This window comes from Neoarius graeffei, chromosome 6 (assembly GCF_027579695.1).
Source record: "Neoarius graeffei isolate fNeoGra1 chromosome 6, fNeoGra1.pri, whole genome shotgun sequence".
NCBI lineage: Eukaryota > Metazoa > Chordata > Actinopteri > Siluriformes > Ariidae > Neoarius > Neoarius graeffei.
This window is the reverse complement of record NC_083574.1, coordinates 80,170,366-80,186,385: the sequence shown is the minus strand read 5'-3', so window position 1 is coordinate 80,186,385 and position 16,020 is coordinate 80,170,366. Positions and strand designations below refer to the sequence as shown.

At 43.9% G+C, this 16,020-nt stretch overlaps 1 pseudogene; it reads right to left on the bottom strand.

Moving 5' to 3' along the window:
- The window catches only part of LOC132888331 (von Willebrand factor A domain-containing protein 7-like), a 156,520-nt pseudogene that overhangs the window by 21,082 nt on the left and 119,418 nt on the right, over positions 1-16,020 (bottom strand).

Here is a 16,020-nt window from a genome sequence, read left to right as displayed (position 1 = left end):
ACAACTCGCATCGAGTTCATTACACTTCTACCCGGCGTGAAGCACTCACAGTCATGTGGTTGTGACGTCATCGTAAACAAATCCGTTCTACTCATCCAGACGACTTCACAACGGCAATGTTGCCAGATCTTTCCACTCTGGAACCCGTTCTCAAAAAGATTGCGTTTTGGGCACCCAAAACGCCGGTGCCGTGTGGACGCCAGGCCTAAACGATAAGCAATTGTATCGGAGTCACCTGAATCCGTTGCCGTGTGGACAGGGCCTTAGACAGGAGGGTGACACACCATCTGGGCCAGGTGCCTTCCTGATCTTCTGTCTGCGAAAAAGCTGACAAACATCCTCTTCACAGATCTTGAGTGCTGGGGCCTCATGTACAAAGACCTGCGTGGATTTCCCACTAAATATGTGTGCACGTCAAAATCGGGAAATTTGCGTACGACCAAAAAAATCCGGATGTATCAATCAGTGCGTACGAAGGTTTCCACGCACTCTCCTGTTGTACATCCCAATCAACGTGGAATTCGGCGCACATGCACGAGCCCCGTTCCCCGCCCCGTCTCTTCCCTCAATTATTCCACACTGAATATGTTAATTAGTATAAATAGACCTGCAGTAAGGCCCGCGTTAGGTAAAAGACATGGCAACTTTTACTAACGCGTTAATGTTAATTAAATGTTAGAAATCTCGCGTTAATCAAATTAACATTTAACATTTATTATTAACATTTAACATTAACATTTATTCGCGTTAATCCCTGCCTTTAGCACAGTGTAATAGAATTCACATACATCACTTAATTGTTCTGTCACCTCCAATTAAAGTGATGTTCAAAGTGTATGCTATGAGACATGCAACGGTCACTGATTGTATGCCACTGAATGTGAATGTAGCCTATACCAAGATAACGGTATGATTTGCATCGTCCGCAGTGCCTGCACCACAATGAGTGTCTATTTGAGTTACATGGGTTTTGAAAACAAAAAAACACCTTTAGTGCTCTAATGTGTACATTTTTTCGGGGACACCCTGTATTTGAGGAAATGTCTTCCTCTCTTAGTAGGCCCAATATTCCTAGCCACATGTAACCAGAAATAAAACATGTGCACATATTTTCCACAATAGGATTTTAATGACAAATGTATTCTATCAGGGTGCCAGGGAACAACAGGAGGCCCCCAGTCCATCCCACCCGAGCAGGAAGAGGACCCCCAGCCAAGCGGATCCAGTGTCACTGTCACCTGCCCCCCTTCTCCACCGCCTGCCCCTGTCGCCGGGTCCACAGGCCGGGTGCTGACGCGCGCGGTCCTTGAGTCGCAGGGGGAAATTTTAAAGGGGATAGAGGCGATTAACGACAACCTCGAGGGAATCCGCGAGGAATTGAAGGAACTGAATAACACATTAAAAGAATATCTTAAAAAATGAATGGTGTCCCATGTCCCGTCTGTCCTTACCTTTTCACATTGTGGCTATTAAGCGCTGCCGGGTTTGTATGCCATATCGCTGTGGCACCTCGTTGTGAGGCCCAGGGTCTGGGTCCTCCGGCAGGTCTCGCTCCATTATTGGCACGCCGTGCTGCTGCGCCACATTGTGTAACACGCCACACACCGCGGTTGTGTCTGATTTGTACGCACTTGGAAATCGTTTCATATATTGATCTTGGTAATTATGTGATAAGGCTACCCCACGCAACATCAACTAATAATATTTCAGTCTGACACCTCGCGGCAAATGCGCGAGGAAGATCTATTAAGCTAGCTGCAATGCATGGTCCTGCATGTGCATTCTTTAATTTAATTAACCAACCAATAGTCAATGGGAATAATATCGAAATGATATTGCTGGGGTTTCTCATTTCCCGTAATTACAATATGGAAGGGATGGTTGATGGATCTGTTGGCATTTACCCAACAGTCTCGCATTATGTGTCTCGACAATGTCGTATGACTGACATACATTTCAATTCATGCATCCTGATGTTCCGATGCATTTTTGGATGCCTCTTATCGCCATGTCATGACTCTTGACCGAGTAGGCCTAAATGTAGTTGCATTGCTCTGCCTCTAAGTGTCGCCAAGTACCAAGATGCACCAGAAATATGCGTACGCCAGCCATGAGGTTTGCGTAGAGTACCGCACTTTTCCACGCCAAGTAAATCTTTGTACATACGAATGTTCGCGCAGAAAGTGACTTACATAGCTTTTTTGTGCGTACGCAAGCTTTGTACATGAGGCCCCTGGTGTGGGGTCAGAGGCGAGAGGAGGCAGAATAGCAGGGGGTGTGAATGGGTCTTTAATGTCTGAGGGGGGGAGAGGTGTGAATTTGTCGAATCTGGAGTAGAACACATTCAACTCGTCAGTCAGTTGATGGTTCATTGCAGTGTAGGGGAATGGTCTCCTGTAGTTAGTGATATTCTTCAGGCCTGTCCACACTGATGCTGGATCGTTGGCTGAAAGGCTGTTTTTGATCCTTTCAGCGTAGCTCCTCTTAGCTGATTTCACCTCTTTCGTCAGTGTGTTTCTGGCCTGTTTGTACAGGACTCTGTCCCCACTTCTGTAGGCCTCCTCCTTGGCCTGGCGAAGCTGTCCGAGTTTTGCGGTGAACCAGGGTTTGTTGTTATTGTATGTGCGGAAGGTCTTGGTGGGCACACACATATCCTCACAAAAACTGATGTAAGATATCACAGCATCAGTCAGTTCATGCAGGTCTGAAGCTGCAGCCTCAAAAACACTCCAATCAGTGCAGTCAAAGCAGGCTTGTAGTTCCACTTTGGCCTCATCAGACCATCTCCTCACCGTCTTAACTACAGGCTTAGCAGATTTCAGCTTCTGTCTGTAGGACGGGATAAGATGAACCATACAGTGATCAGATCATCCCAAGGCTGCACGGGGGACAGAGTGGTACGAGTCCTTTAAAACAGTGTAACAATGGTCCAGAGTGTTAGTGTCCCTGGTGGGACACTTAATGTGCTGTTTATATTTTGGCAGTTTGTGGCTGAGGTTTGCTCTGTTAAAGTCCCCCAAAACAATGAGCAAAGAGTCCGGGTGGTTTTTCTCCACGTTGTTTATCTGGTCAGCCAGGTGTTGTAATACCTCATTAACACACGCCTGAGGGGGGATGTAAACTCCAACCAGAATAAACGAGGAAAACTCTCGCAGAGCATAAAACGGTTTGCAGTTTATGAATAATGACTCCAGATGAGGACTGCATGATTTATTTAGAACGGTGACATCAGTACACCAACCTTCGTTAATATAAAAGCAGGCTCCGCCTCCCCTCGTTTTCCCCGTGAGCTCCGTTTCGCGGTCCGCTCGGTGCAGGTGAAATCCAGGCAGATAGAGAGAAGTGTCCGGGATGTGCTCACCGAGCCAGGTTTCAGTGAAGCATAAGGCAGCAGATCTGTTAAAATCTGTGTTGATTGTGTTGAGGAGCAGCAGTTCGTCCATCTTATTGGCCAGAGAGCGGACGTTAGCCAGGTGAATAGACGGGAGCGCAGTGCGAAACCCCTGCTGCCTCAGTCTGATGAGCGTGCTGGCTCGCTTCCCCCGGTGTCTCCGGCGTCCCCGGCATAATCCATAGAGAGCTGCTGCTCCCCCGACAAGTAACTCTGAAAAACTTTCCGGATTGATGAAAGCCGATGAAAGAACTTTACTGGTGGTTAATCCAACGTTTATGAGTTCTTCTCTAGAGTATGTGACCAGCGAAGAAACGCAAGAAACACAACAAATACACAAAAACGTAGAAAGTATGAGAGAGCGAAGTACCGAAGCAACCGTCCGCGGCACCATCTTGGTGTAATATTATTATGCCATGTTTGGCCTTATTTGAGGCATTTCCCATGCACAAAAACTCATGAAATTTGGTATACACATCAATCATTGTCATCGCTACTCAGCCACAGACTTTTGGCCCCAGGCATGGCCCAGGGACTTCATAGCGCTCCTTTTCCTTTTCCCATTGAAAAGGATGGGTAGAACTTTGGAATGATGTCATAAGGCCATTTGGAGTGAAATTACACATGGTCATTTTTAACGTACTCCTCCTCGACGGTTCATCAAATTCATGTCAAACTTGGCAGACATGATGCCAAGATATTGCTGAAGTTGAATTGCTAAGGGATTTTTGATATGTTGAAATACTATAACATATAATATGCCAAGATATTGTTGAATGTTGAACTTGATATCTTGTAATACGATTCTGATTCTCTTTAGCCGTTATGGGCCTGTCTGGTATAGCGCCACCAACTGGCCAAGGAAAGAATAGGGTTTTGAATATGTGTGTTTTGACACATGATGAATTTTAACATGCTCCTCCTAGACGGTTCATGTGAAATTTGTTATATGTGATGCCAAGATGTCGCTGATATTAAATTGCGAAGGGATTTTTGATATCTTGTAATATGTTGTAATATGTTGTGGCCTTATGATTTTAATATCTTGCCACATAAAAAGGAAACGTGTCAGAAAGCCACAGTGCATTGATTGTATGGTCGGACACTTCTTACTTAGAGAGATAGATAGATCATAGATCATAGATATTATGATTATTATGATAACCTGACGCCCAATGGGCCTGCCTGTTATAGCGCCACCACCTGGCCAAGCAGGAAATGTTCAATTCATTGCTGGATTGATCTGAAACTACAAAATATTGGATATCTTGAGTCTGATGATATAACATATACAATTCTGTGCACAGTCATATGCATACACACATACACTCTCTCACAAGTATGCACTCACATGCACACACAACATCTATGAGCACACTCTCTCTCTCACACACACACACACACATTCTCTCTCTCTCTCTGTGTCTGTCCTTCTGACAAACAGACACATACACACACAATAATAGCGGAGCTTCAGCGGAGCACCATATCCAAGAAAAAATGGTAAACCCATCGAGTCGATTTTTTGTGGTTTGTCCATGTACGTGTACCACCAGTCATACACACCGCCTAGTGGCCAGTGTTAGTAATTACCAGTCATACACACCGCCTAGTGGCCAGTGCTAGCCAGTAAAGAAATAAAACAAAAGAGACTGGCTATGATCTAAGAAAATTCTACAACCCAGAAACAGATGGGAGGTCTGCTTTTAGGCAGTGCTTAAATCTATATATTAGTGACCTGCCATCATTGTGGCAGATTACAGTGAGAGATAGAGATAAGGAGGAGACACATGTATCGTTTTGTACATATCTAAATGTACATTTTCATACCACAGAAACGCACACACACACACACACACACACACACACACACACACACACACACAGTCTTTGTCTGTCTATCTCTCATCCATCAAGCAGTCATGGCATTTGCAACATGCACATCACCTTTGAACATTTGATGAATATATGACATGTGACTGCTTTGTTGGGTGGCGGAATGTCCTGGGTTGCGGAACCACACGTGCAAGGGCCTGTCAAGGCCGCTAGCGGCTTTAATTATTATTATTATTATTATTAGGGCCCGAGCACCATTCGGTGCGAGACCCTATTGTTTTTCGAAGGATTATTATTATTATTATTATTATTATTATTATTATTATTCTGCCATGTTTGGCCTTATTTGAGGCATTTCCCATGCACAAAAACTCATGAAATTTGATACACACATCAGTCATTGTCCTCGCAACTCAGCCACAGACTTTTGGCCCCGGGCATGACCCAGGGACTTCATAGCGCACCTTTTTCCATTTCCCATTGAAATGAATGGGTAGAACTTTGGAATGATGATGTCATAAGGCCATTTGGAGTGAAATTACACACGGTCATTTTTAACGTCCTCCTAGATGGTTCATCAAATTCATGTCAAACTTGGCAAACATGATGCCAAGATATTGCTGAAGTTGAATTGCTAAGGGAGTTTTGATACGTTGTAATATGTTGAAATACTATAACATATAATATGCCAGACTTATGCTACAATGTAACAATTTTACTGCCTGGTGCGGACCAAATAATCGAACACACACACACACACACACACACACACACACACACAATAATGGTGACCTGACATGTGACTGTTTTGTTGGGTAGCGGGATGTCCTGGGTTGCGGAACCACATGTGCGAGGGCCCATCAAGGCCGCTAGCGGCTTTAATTATTATTATTATTCTGCCGCATTAGGCCTTATTTAAGGCATTTCCCATGCACGAAAACTCATGAAATTCGATACACACATCAGTCATTGTCATCACTACTCAGCCACAGACTTTTGGCCCCGGGTATGGCCCAGGGACTTCATAGCGCCCCTTTTTCCATTTCCATTTGAAATGAATGGGTAGAACTTTGGAATGATGATGTCATAAGGCCATTTGGAGTGAAATTACACATGGTCATTTCTAACGTACTCCTCCTAGACGGTTCATCAAATTCATGTCAAACTTGGCAAACATGATGCCAAGATATTGCTGAAGTTGAATTGCTCAGGTATTTTTCATATGTTGTAATATGTTGAAATTTTATAACATATAATATGCCAAGATATTGCTGAATGTTGAACTTGATATCTTGTAATATGATTCTGATTCTAATACTCTTTAGCCGTTATGGGCCTGTCTGGTATAGCGCCACCAACTGGCCAAGGAAAGAATAGGGTTTTGAATATGTGTGTTTTGACACATGATGAATTTTAACATGCTCCTCCTAGACGGTTCATGAAATTCATGTGAAATTTGTTATATGTGATGCCAAGATGTTGCTGATATTAAATTGCGAAGGGATTTTTGATATCTTGTAATATGTTGAAATGGCAAAAGAGAGCAACTGGACTTGCTTGAAGATTCTTGAAGACGTTTCAACGACTCTGCTGTCTACCTTCATCTTAGGCCAAGTTTACATTAGACCATATCTGTCTCATTTTCTTCGCGGATGCACTGTCCATTTACATTAAAATGCCTGGAAACGCCGGGAAATGGGAATCCACCAGGGTCTACGTATTCAATCCAGATCGTGTCTGGTCCGGTGCTGTGTAAACATTGAGGATACGCGGATACGCTGTGCTGAGCTCTAGCTGGCGTCGTCATTGGACGACGTCACTGTGACATCCACCTTCCTGATTCGCTGGCGTTGGTCATGTGACGCGACTGCTGAAAAACGGCGCGGACTTCCGCCTTGTATCACCTTTCATTAAAGAGTATAAAAGTATGAAAATACTGCAAATACTGATGCAAATACTGCCCATTGTGTAGTTATGATTGTCTTTAGGCTTGCCATCCTTACACTTGCAAGTGGTAAGTGATATGCGCTGGGATCACACACACAGCGGCTCAGTCCCGAATCACTGCTCGTGTGCTATGCTCATGCGCTATACTCGCGCGCTCTGTGAGCTGCGCAGGGCCGGAGTGCGCACCCTCCAGAGGGCACTCGCTGTTCAGGGCGGAGTGATTTGGAGTGCAGGATGCCTGCGGAGCCGAGCGTATCCATGTATTGGTGTTGCTGTGTGCACGCGAATCGTGTACTGGTGTTGCTGTGTGCACGCTAATCATTTTAAAAACATTAATCTGATGATCCGCTGATACGGTCTAATGTAAACCCCACCTTAACAACAAAGGACACTCATTTCAGGATTGCAACGTACGCATTTTAGCCAGAGGATCATTGGTATGAGTGAGGAGTTAAAGAAGCCATTTTTGTCAACCTGGAATGGCCATCACTGAACAGAGGTGGGGGTCTAAGACATCATTTATCAGCTACCTACAATGCAGTCCTTGGCACACTTCCCAGACAACTGAATGCACACCAAAACCCAACTGTTTTCAGTGACTCACAGGAGGACAGAGAGAATCAGCATTCCATTGATCACCCTAACGGGCAATCCATTGATCATCCTAATGACTCTCAAGGCCATTCACAACCAGCCCCCAGTGACACACACCAACAGGATGACTCCGGCTACATCCACAAGACAACGGCAACGAGATTTTTTTTTTAGCGGGTAAAAAAAATAAATATCACATCCACATGGGCAACGCATCAGTAAAATATCAGGTACATATGGCAACGCAACGCTTGCTGAAAACGATGCAATACACATGCCACACTTCTACGCGCGCTGTAAGACGGTCCCATCGGAGACACCAGAACAATAGAAGAAGTAGGACGCATGCGCATAAACCCCTTCTTCTACCTGGCATGAAGCACTCACAGGAACAAACACACAACAACAAGAAGAAGATGGCTTAATTTTGCTTCAATAATGTGAATAAACTTAGCAGCGACTGCAGCACTGAAACTACTACTACTCTGGGGTCCGCCATTGTTGCTGTTGTTGTTACGAATGATGCGCGTGAGAGTGCTGCTTGTTCTAGTTGTGGTTGTGACATCATCGTAAACAAATCTGTTCTACTCATCCAGACGACATCGCAACGGCGCTGCTGCCAGATTTTTCCACTCTGGAAACTATTCTCAAAAAATAGCGTTTTGGGGCACCCAAAACGCCGGTGACGTGTGGACGCCAGGCCGAAACGATAAAAAAATTGCCCAGTTTACCATGACCTGGATGACTGAGAATGTTCACAGACATGTTGAAATGGCCTTATGATTTTAATACTTTGCCACATAAACAGGAAACGTGTCAGAAAGCCACAGTGCATTGACTGTATGGTTGGACACTTCTTACTTCAATAGATATTATGATTATTATGATAACCTGACGCCCAATGGGCCTGTCTTTTATAGCGCCACCACCTGACCAAGCAGGAAATGTGCCAGAAATTGGCAATGCTTTAACTGATTGATCTGACACTTTACAAAATATTGTGTATTATGATTGTGATGATATTCACGTGTAATTCAGGTGCCTAGCACAGCGCCACCATCTGGCCAAGCAGGAAATGGGGAAAAATGTTCAATTCATTGATGGATTGATCTGAAACTTTACAAAATATTGTATATCATGAGTCTGATGATAGCCCTGTGATGACCTGGCGACTTGTCCAGGGTGTACCCCGCCTTTCGCCCGTAGTCAGCTGGGATAGGCTCCAGCTTGCCTGCGACCCTGTAGAACAGGATAAAGCGGCTAGAGATAATGAGATGAGTCTGATGATATAACATATTGTAGGTACAATCACAGTTACTATTAATATTAAGTGATCAATCTCATTAAATCAGTCTCATTAAATTTGAAGGTTAATAATTATATTGAATCAATCCCATTGAATCATTTAATTTGACTCATTTGAATTGAATCATACCATAGAATCAGTCTCATTGAATCGTTTAAACTGAATCATTCAGGTGAATCATTCAGTGAATCATTTAGTGAATCGTTTCATTAATCCTGGATAAATTATCAAACAGCTAAATTATGATATATTCCAAATTATTATTGATCATTTACCATATTACATAAATCATCTGCACCTTTTTGAATTCTTTGAGAGATTGGGTGACTTCACAGATATTGGAACACCAACAATTGAACACAGTTTTAATAATAATTGAATTTCTTATAACAAAGATAAAAATGAATAATCAATATATACAAGCAGTGAGGTGTGTGTGTGTGTGTGTGTGTGTGTGTGTGTGTGTGTGTGTTGCTAGCTAAAACAAAGGAATTTTACCTAAGTAGAACAAAAGGATTAGCACGTGTTTAGCTAACATGTGCTTGTGTATGTGAGCACATAGTGTAGGCCTCTAGGCCTGAGCAAAGGGGTGTGTGTGTGTGTGTGTGTGTGTGTGTGTGTGTGTGTGTGTGTGTGTGTGTGAGGGGCTGTAAAGTTTGGAATGTTGTTATCTGATGTGTTGGTATGTGTGAGTGTGGGGGAAGGACTGCCATGTCTGGATGGACCCTTTTCATGTGACGTCACGACAAACGCGGCCGCCATTTTGGATGTGTACTACCAGTAGTTTACCACAGCCAACACTGAGGAACGGCAGCAAAGAAAGTGTTTATTTTCAGCAAGACTTCCATCATGCCACTATATTGTTGTGCACCTGGATGTAGTAACCATCAACAAACAAGGCAAGGTTTATCATTTTATCGGATCCCGGTAGATGGATAGCGGCCATAAACAGGAAAGATTGGCAGCCCTCGGCATACCAGCGCTTGTGTAGTGACCACTTTGTTGGAGGTAAGACGAATAAAATTAGCCAGAAAAGGCATTACATTGCTGTTAACATTCTGTGGCGGCGAGTGTGTAACCAAATAGGCTAAAATAACCCATTGTAACCTCTTTGTTCTTCTGTAGTAGCTATTCGCTAACGACATTAGCTAGCGTTGTGTTCCTTTGCTGTTGGTAGACTGTAGGACAGATCAGAGGCAGTGTCCTACAAACAGCGCTTAATTTGAGGGGAGCAAGCCGGAGCGCGCTCCGGAACCTCGGCCGTTGGCTCCGGCAGCTATTTACACTGGATCCGGTGATCCGACACCTCTTTTGACTATGTAACAAAAATAAAAATAAAAAAATAATTAAATAAAAAAATGCAAGTTTATTTAGTGTTAATGTCTGATTTTGATATCTGTCTTGTTGGTGATTTCTCTCATGAAACGACATCCACAAAATATCTGCAGATGAACTTAATTTGCAGTGTTATTATAAAACATGCCCAGAAGCGCAGCGCAGCGCCGCTCCCCCCTCCCCCCCTCTTTTTTTCCGCACCGGAGCCGCTCATCCTCTGCGCTCCGGGACCTCCCACTTTACAAATTAAGCACTGCCTACAAATAAGTGTTCAAAACAATAGGAGCATGTATTTGTCTCTTAAATCCAGGCTGTTCCCTGTAATCTGTAACAACGGTTGGAGAAAGTAATGGCAAATAGTGAGCGCACAAACCATAGAAGGGAAACTGTACACAGCGCCAGGGCAGTGTGATGGTATGTCTACTTTTAGATTGTGTTAGCTGATCAATGAACACACTCGTCACTCGACGAGTTTCACGTCTTTACGACGGATACTTAAATGTGTGTTAGGTATTATTGTTGCAGTCTAAGCAGTCATTGTAGCAGCTAGATGAGCGAGAACCGAAAGGGTCTGTGCCATAAACCGTTATTTCTGTACAGCGTTGCTAATGTGTCATTACTGTTGTTATTTCTCCCTCTGCTCGCCCTGTAAATGCCCTACGTCACTGGATAGCGAAGGTGTTTTCTGCATCTCGCTCCTTTTTCTTGTATGTTCTCCGTTTGTCGCCTTCCTCGCATTCAAACCAATTCGAGCCAAAGTCCGCTACATGTCCAAAATGGTGGTCACATTTACGAAGGTCACGTGACTGAAAAGGGTCTATAGCTAACCAAAGTGTGTTTGAGCACGAGGTAAGCCCAGATTAGCTTTGTGTTGCTAAGCAGACAAAGGGAAGCTGTAGCTAACGTGGGTTTATGTGTATCAGGCCTGGTCAGGCCTGCTGGGCACGTGTTTTCTAAGTAACAAAAGAATTCCACACTCGTAACATTATCAAACCCCCTGAAGTCTTAATAAGGTCAAAACGTGTGTTAAGGAGATTGAGGATATTAGTAAAAAGAATAATGCACAGCCTATCTATTAAACCAATTGAGATTAAACAAAATAAATCAACACGATGCGTGTTTTAACGGTGTAACAATAAACCAGGGTTTAAATTCACACTATTTCAATAAAAGCAAATTCCTAAGACTATCTTAATTTATGCCCAAATATATTTTACTCAATATCTCGCCTCTAGCAAAGTTCTGAGAAGATGTTCGCCGTTGCAGAGCTTCACTGTTCATGAAGCACGTGAGCCGCTCGTGTAGAAAGCGCGGAGAGCTTTCTGGTCCAGCGGATCACTTGGGTCGTTTCCGTGAAGGCAGAGGATTCTTGATCCGAACTTCAGCGTTCGTGAGGAAAAGTCTCTGATCAGAATAATATGCACAGCGCTTTAATCAGGAGGAATCTGGTCGCTCCTAATTATAAATTAAAACTGCATTTAAGCGGCAGTCGTGACGTCACTTCTAATACGAATAAACCGGTTGTAACTCGGGTTGAGTTTAAAGATCGCGCGATTCTAGAGTTTACCTTGGCCAAGGTTAAGAAATCACGCTGAATGATGGATCTTGCAAGAAAGAGGTGTTTTCGGGTTTGAGAGCATCTCTTTATGCGTCTAGATTCCTTGGAATCCGGACGCGAGAGACAAAGGGCTGAGGAATTCCAGGCGGTTTATGCCTTCCTGGAGGATGACGTAGATGATCCCGCCCTGGCTTGACGTAGGTCAACGCGGAAGTGGGCTGATGGGAAATGTAGTTTCTTAGTGGAATGTACCTACAATATACAATTCTGTGCACAGGGCGGCACGGTGGTGTAGTGGTTAGCGCTGTCACCTCACAGCAAGAAGGTCCGGGTTCGAGCCCCGTGGCTGGCGAGGGCCTTTCTGTGCGAAGTTTGCATGTTCTCCCCGTGTCCGCGTGGGTTTCCTCCGGGTGCTCTGGTTTCCCCCACAGTCCAAAGACATGCAAGTTAGGTTAACTGGTGACTCTAAATTGACCGTAGGTGTGAATGTGAGTGTGAATGGTTGTCTGTGTCTACATGTCAGCCCTGTGATGACCTGGTGACTTGTCCAGGGTGTACCCCGCCTTTCACCCGTAGTCAGCTGGGATAGGCTCCAGCTTGCCTGTGACCTTGTAGAACAGGATAAAGCGGCTAGAGATAATGAGATGAGATGAGAATTCTGTGCACACTCATACACACACACACACTCACAGTAGTATGCATATTTATGCATACACACATAACCTACACTTTCTCACAAGTATGCACTCACATGCACACGCAACATCTATGAGCACACACTCTCTCTTTCACACACACACTTTCTCTCTCTCTGTCCCTCTGACAAACAGACACACACACGCGCACGCACACACACACACACACACACACACACACACACACACACACACACACACACACACAATAATAGCGGAGCTCCAGCTGAGCACCATACCTAAGAAAAAATGGTTAACCCATCAAGTCAATTTTTTGTGGTTTGTCCGTGTACGTGTACCACCAGTTATACACACCGCCTAGTGGTCAGTGTTAGTAATTACCAGTCATACACACCGCCTAGTGGCCAGTGCTAGTAATTACCAGTCATACACACCACCTAGTGGCCAGTCCTAGCCAGTAAAGAAATAAAACAAAAGAGACTGGCTGGAGGGCGGCACGGTGGTGTAGTGGTTAGCGCTGTCGCCTCACAGCAAGAAGGTCCTGGGTTCGAGCCCCGAGGCCGGCGAGGGCCTTTCTGTGTGGAGTTTGCATGTTCTCCCCGTGTTCGCGTGGGTTTCCTCCGGGTGCTCCGGTTTCCCCCACAGTCCAAAGACATGCAGACATGGTGACTCTAAATTGACCGTAGGTGTGAATGTGAGTGTGAATGGTTGTCTGTGTCTATGTGTCAGCCCTGTGATGACCTGGCGACTTGTCCAGGGTGTACCCCGCCTTTCACCCGTAGTCAGCTGGGATAGGCTCCAGCTTGCCTGCGACCCTGTAGAAGGATAAAGCGGCTAGAGATAATGAGATGAGATGAGTCTGGCTAGGATATAAGAAAATTCTACAACCCAGAAACAGATGGGAGCTCCGCTTTTAGGCAGTGCCTAAATCTATATATTAGTGACCTGCCATCATTGTACATTTTGTTGCAGACATATGAAAACTCTGCATGTACACACACACACACACACACACACTGCAGACACAGGAAAGCTAAGATGACTTAAGATTACAGCATGAGATAGAGATAAGGAGGAGACATGTATCGTTTTGTACATATATAAATGTACATTTTCACACCACAGAAACACACACACAGTCTTTGTCTATCTCTCATCCATCAAGCAGTCATGGCATTTGCAACATGCACATCACCTTTGAACATTTGATGAATACAGTGGTGCTTGAAAGTTTGTGAACCCTTTAGAATTTTCTCTATTTCTGCATAAATATGACCTAAAACATCATCAGATTTTCACACAAGTCCTAAAAGTAGATAAAGAGAACCCAGTTAAACAAACAAGACAAAAATATTATACTTGGTCATTTATTAATTGAGGAAAATGATCCAATATTACATATCTGAGTGGCAAAAGTATGTGAACCTCTAGGATTAGCAGTTAATTTGAAGGTGAAATTAGAGTCAGCTGTTTTCACTCAATGGGATGACAATCAGGTGTGAGTGGGCACCCTGTTTTATTTAAAGAACAGGGATCTATCAAAGTCTGATCTTCACAACACATGTTTGTGGAAGTGTATCATGGCACGAACAAAGGAGATTTCTGAGGACCTCAGAAAAAGCGTTGTTGATGCTCATCAGGCTGGAAAAGGTTACAAAACCACCTCTAAAGAGTTTGGACTCCACCCATCCACAGTCAGACAGATTGTGTACAAATGGAGGAAATTCAAGACCATCGTTACCCTCCCCAGGAGTGGTCGAAAAACAAAGATCACTCCAAGAACAAGGCATGTCATAGTCGGCGAGGTCACAAAGGACCCCAGGGTAACTTCTAAGCAACGGAAGGCCTCTCTCATATTGACTAATGTTAATGTTCACGAGTCCACCATCAGGAGAACACTGAACAACAATGGTGTGCATGGCATGGTTGCAAGGAGAAAGCCACTGCTCTCCAAAAAGAACATTGCTGCTCATCTGCAGTTTGCTAAAGATCATGTGGACAAGCCAGAAGGCTATTGGAAAAATGTTTTGTGGACGGATGAGACCAAAATAGAACTTTTTGGTTTAAATGAGAAGCGCTATGTTTGGAGAAAGGAAAACACTGCATTCCAGCATAAGAACCTTATCCCATTGGTGAAACATGGTGGTGGTAGTATCATGGTTTGGGCCTGTTTTGATGCATCTGGGCCAGGACGGCTTGCCATCATTGATGGAACAATTAATTCTGAATTATACCAGCAAATTCTAAAGGAAAATGTCAGGACATCGGTCCATGAACTGAATCTCGGAGAAGGTGAGTCATGCTGAAAGACAACGACCCTAAGCACACAAGTTGTTGTACCAAAGAATGGTTAAAAAAGAATAAAGTTAATGTTTTGGAATGGCCAAGTCAAAGTCCTGACCCCAATCCAATCGAAATGTTGTGGAAGGACCTGAAGCGAGCAGTTCATGTGAGGAAACCCACCAACAACCCAGAGTTGAAGCTGTTCTGTACAGAGGAATGGGCTGAAATTCCTCCAAGCCGGTGTGCAGGACTGATCACCAGTTACCGGAAACGTTTAGTTGCAGTTATTGCTGCACAAGGGGGTCACACCAGATACTGAAAGCAAAGGTTCACATACTTTTGCCACTCACAGATATGCAATATTGGATCATTTTCCTCAATAAATAAATAACCAAGTATTTTATTTTTGTCTCGTTTGTTTAACTGGGTTCTCTTTATCTACTTTTAAGACTTGTGTGAAAATCTGATGATGTTTTAGGTCATATTTATGCGGAAATATAGAAAATTCTAAAGGGTTCACAAACTTTCAAGCACCACTGTATATCGTATGACATGTGACTGTTTTGTTGGGTGGTGGGATGTCCTGGGTTGTGGAACCACACGTGCAAGGGCCCATCAAGGCCGCTAGTGGCTTTAATTTACATTGTTATTTATATGACTATATGTGGTATTTTTTTACAGTAGACTGATTTGGCTAAATAATATCTTAATGAGGTTATAGTATAATTTGTTTCTGGTGTCTTTGATGCCTTTATACAGCAAATACAGCCATATACAGTGTACACATGCACTCACTGGCCACTTTAATACGAATTTGTTCTTGATTCTAAGATACTTGTTCTTGGCTGCAGGAGTGGAACTCAATGTGGTCTTCTGCTGTTGCATGCTGAGATGCTTTTCTGCTCGCCACAGTTATAAAGAGTGATTATGAGTTACTGTATCCTTCCTGGCAAAATAATCTCAAACCAACCTGGCTATTTTCCTCTGACCTCTCTCATCAACAAGGCGTTTGTTTCCACCCACAGAACTGTCACTCACTCGGTGTTTTTGTTTTTCGCACCATTCTGTGTAAACTCTAGAGACTGTTGTGTGTGAAAACTCCAGGAGATCAGCA